Genomic DNA, 4667 nt, shown 5'->3' with positions numbered 1-4667 from the left:
GGGGATGGGCTCAGTGGGAATCAGTTTTTGGGGCTTTTGTTCTCTGGCGGCTTTCCCTGGTGGCTTTCCGCGTCTCTTCCGCGAGTCAGAGCAGAAGAGACCGTTTCCAACCCTCTGCTTCAGAGCAGAGAGACCGCAGTCTGTTCTTCAGTGAGCTCTCCAGGCCACACTGTCTCCGTTTCTGTCTGTGCTGCTATAAACTGCAGCGTCCTGGGTTGTGAGCCCCTCCGCAGTGCTCCCAGTCCTGCCTCCAGGTCGGGCACGTCTCTGCCCTTTGTGCTTCTAAAACCTCTAGCCACTCCCAGTTCGCACGTGCACGACCCCGCAGCTTCGGGTTTCCGCCCCGGGGGCTGCCCTAAAGTCCTTTCCCCACCGCTACTGGTCTGTGAGTCTGTGCCTGTCCCCAGCACGCGAGGCTGTCGCTCACCGGCGGTGTAGGATCCTGGCGGTGTAGGATCCCTGCGGCCAGGCACCCTCCTGCTGCTGTTTATCCTCCGATATCTGCCCGCGGATTCAGCACTCCCCGATTCAGACCTCAAAACCAACCGCCTGCGATATTCTGCTTGTAGAGATCCAGATCTTCTTATGTCTCAGGCTGGTTTCGTGGGTGCTCAGAGTGGTCTGGTAGATATCCAGCTCAATTCCGGGGACCAGTTGAAATAGGGTCCCCTAGTCCTCTGCCATCTTTCCTCCTCCCCCCAACATTGTCATTTTCCCCATCATGACTTTGCTGCTTCAAGGCTGACAGTAGATCCTGACTTCTCCACTGCCTGCCAGACTAGTTACAGCTCTCTACCTTGGTTTTCTCATCCACCAAATGGGAATAATAATAAGACTTCTCTCATTAGGGTTTTTGCATGTATTAAATGAATTGATACATATAAAGCACTTAGCATAGCACCCGGCACACAGCCCGTGCTCCACTGATGGAGCCTATTAGTTTTATTATTAACATATTTTTTAACATACAGAAGTTTTAAATAAAAGTTTTTCTCTTTCTTTTTTTGGTGCCCCTGATTTACTGGTTCCTTTAGTTCACATCTGGCTGTTAACTGTTATCCTACCCTTGAACTCAAGCATTCCCCATAGCTCCTCAGAGCATGAGGTCTGTATGCTCAGACCATATTTGTTAAACAAAGAAGGACACATGGTTCATGAAACATTGCTAGAAGACCCTGATTCTCAAACTTGAAAGGGCAGTGGAGTCCCCTGGAGAGCTTGTAAACACTGATTCCTGGGTCCCACCCCCAGTTTCCATTCAGTAAGTCTGGGTGGGGTCCAGAGTCTGTCTTTCTAGTCAGTTCCCAGGTGATGCTGGTCCTGCTGGTCTGAAGACCACACTTTGAGAACCACTGGTCCAATGTGAGGAGACCAATCCAGAAGCCACATGAAGAAATGCATTGTCTTGGAAGATAAAGAGCATTTTTCTGGGATGTGATTATGAGTAAGACTTGGTCCTGGGCACCTGAAGCCGATGGACGGATGAAGACAGATACAAAAGAACTGAAGGGTAAGACAAGATGGCATAAGGAGCATCAAGTACTGCAAGAGTGTAGAAGAGATTTTTCCAGTGGGGTGAGGGGAATCTGGGAAGGACTACATACCTGGCCCTTTGCACTGGCCCCAGGACTCCAGGTTATAACTGAACTGCCAGAGAGTGGGGAGAGAAAGCATCCACCCCTTACCCCACACAAAGAGAGCACCTCTTGCAGGGCACCTTAAGAGTTGTTTGGATACTGAGTAGCCGTCGACTGACAAATACATTTCCCTCTAGCAAGTGCTAGCTTGGCCAGACCCATTGTGTGGCAATGGGCAGGGAGAGAACTTGAAGACGGATGCAGGCTAGCTAGTGGTGCAGAACTATGCATTAGTCTCACAGTGTTTGCGTTCAAATCTGGCTCTGCCACTTGGCAGTGGGGTGACCTTGGGTAATTTATGTGATTACTTGCCCCCTCCCCAAATCTTTGTTTCTTTACCTGAAAGATATAGACAACAATAGCATCCACCCTTAGAGTTGTGGTCAGGATGAAATGCGATCCTTTTGATAAGGCATATGTAATAGTAGCTGCCCATAGTAAGAACCCAAGAGATGTCAGCCCTTGTTGTTACTCATGTTATTTTTGGTAATTGGAGGTAGACCTGGTGGGGAGGGCTCTGTTTGGGTCCCTGGGGTGGAGCTGAAGAAGGCTTGGGGAGATGCAGACATGAGGGGCAGATGTTGCATTCAGTGCTGATGGGACTGTGCTGTGGTACTCCTGGGACACTGGGACAGAAGTCCAGGAGGCCATTGATGTGAGCCTGAACTGCAGGAGCACATCCCAGGCTGGAGACAAATTTGGGAGTTCTTGGCAGGCAGATGATGACTGAATCATGGGATCTCATGTGAGGGAGAGAGAATGGTGCCCAGGGGAGCCTGAGAAATAGGATGTGTGAGTTTGGGTTTCCCCAGAGGTGGGCTCTGAGTCAAGCACTCCAGGATAAGTCATTTATCTGGGAGATGCTTTTGGGCAACACCATAGGGAAGCAGGGAAATAAGGTGGGAACAGGTTCCTAGAAGCAGAGCTGGAGAGAGAATGTGGATGTATGAGCTTTATTGGGGAAGAAGCTGAAGAGGTCTCAGGGATTAGGGAAGTCAGAGAAGGGGGAGGAGCTGGGCAAGAGTGTGCTCATAGGTCGAGCTGAGCCTTGGCCTGATCCTTGAGCAGAAAGAGGTTTGAAGCAGAACTAGCTCTACGGAATTGTCCCTCTGGAGGCAAGGGGTAGCCTTGTATCGTGTCTAATATAAGTCAGTCAAACATTCTGGATGTGCGGATAGGGGGTGTAGGTTAAAGTCTTTTGTCAGCAGGGGGCAATTCTCATTATGGGCAATGGTGAGCTCTTAGCAGCCTACATTCACAGCAGCTGGAGGGAGGTCCCAGAGCCCAAGAATAGGAGTCTGGGTGGGGCGCTCACAGCACCTAGGAAGAAAGCAGTTTGGATATGATAATTAGCAAGTAACTGGGGCACACCCTGCTGGGGACCTCTGGGAAGCAGAATAGAATGCATTCCTGAGTTATTCCACTCTAGACCTGGGGCAGGTGGTCCAGGGCTTCTCAGGGTGTTTTAATCCTTGGTACCTCTGTTTAGTGGGCAAAGTGGCCTCTGGAGACCAGAGAAAGTCCCCAGGCGAAGATGTGGGTGGTTTGGCACTTGAGGTTGGGCAGGTGTGCAGGCAGAATGGTCAGGGCACGAGATGGTAGAGAGGGTGGAACAGTATCTACACAGGCTTTAAGGGGGAGGGGGGCACAAAAGCAACCGAGGAGTAGCCAGAGAGGCAGGAAGAAAATCAGAAGAGGAATAGAGCCATAGGGCTTGTTTGAGCACTCACATGGAGATGCATTTTATTCACCCGTACTCCTACTGTATTTTAATGCTGCCAGCCTGGCCAGGGGTGGCTCCCTAAAAGCCGAGGACGCGTCTCAGTTGAGCCACTCACACCGGGTCCGGTGTCAGCCTCGCGCTGGGCCAAGCCGGAACGCGTGGGTGGCCAGGGTAAATGGAGCACACATTCGTGGTTGGCCACAGAGAGGGGATGGAAACCTTTCTTGGAAAATAATGAGCAGAGAAACCTTTACTGATTAGTTAAATCCCAGATAATCCTGGCTGATGAAGACAGATCCGGACCCTTTAACGGATTTAGGGTTCCAAAACGACTCTGGGGGTAAGCCAGGGCGGGGATGCTCCAGAGGGCTCTTTTCCTGGCCGCAGATTTGTTTGTCGAGAGAGGGGGCTGGGAGGAGCCTACCCTCCACCCAGCCAGGGCGCGGAAAAGTTCACCAAACCCTTGCACCCACCCATAGACTCCGCACCTGCCAGGGCGCCAGGGGACTCGCGGAATGTGGGTGGGCTCGGGGTGGTACCAGCTCGCACTCTCCTTTCCCAGTCTCCTAAACGACTGGAAGCGCTCTCGCACCTTGGCGGACGTTGAGCCAGGAGCTTAGTCCGGCTCGCGTGGCTGCGTTCCCATCCCCCCGCGCGGGGCCTCTTGAGAGGATCCCGCAGAGTTCCGCGAGCAAGTCAATGGTCCGCCGCAGCAGCTGGGCGTGGGAGTGGGGACGTGGATTAAAGCCGCAAGGGGGTAGGGGAGGCGCTTCTCCCTGGGGAGGAGACAGTGAAAGTGTCCTCAGGCGCTGCGCTCCCGCCACTGCCACTCTGCAAAAAAGGAAGACACCCCGGGTTCATCTATCTCTCCAACCTGGTCCAGAGGGCCCCTTCTTGCAGTGGGAGCGGGAGGAGGCTCTAGGGACGCTCCTGCGCAGGAATTGCAAGGTCCCCTTAGAGTTGCAATTCCGGCTCCTTCTTCGGCTTTCTTTCAGCTTCGCTTTCCCAGTTTCTCTATCCGTGTCTGGTATGACCTGGTTAATAAGCCTCAGTTTTTCTCATCTGCAAAAGAGGTTTTGTAAGATCCTTACGAAAGGATTGTTAACCAGTGTGCTCTTTGATCTATGCGGAGGTCACTGTGTGGGGTGACCGAAGTTGGGCTCCTACCGCTGGCCTTTTGATACCTCTGGGTTCCAGGCCATCCACTTGAGGTCTGTCCTCTCGGTAATCACCTGCCTCCCCGGGGAAAGGATTAGGGGAGAGAGACTTTAAGACCCTAGCCGAGGCGGGGGGGGGGGGGGGGGGGG

Source organism: Phoca vitulina, unplaced genomic scaffold, assembly GCF_004348235.1.
Source record: "Phoca vitulina isolate PV1807 unplaced genomic scaffold, GSC_HSeal_1.0 scaffold22, whole genome shotgun sequence".
NCBI lineage: Eukaryota > Metazoa > Chordata > Mammalia > Carnivora > Phocidae > Phoca > Phoca vitulina.
This window is presented reverse-complemented; position numbering follows the sequence as displayed.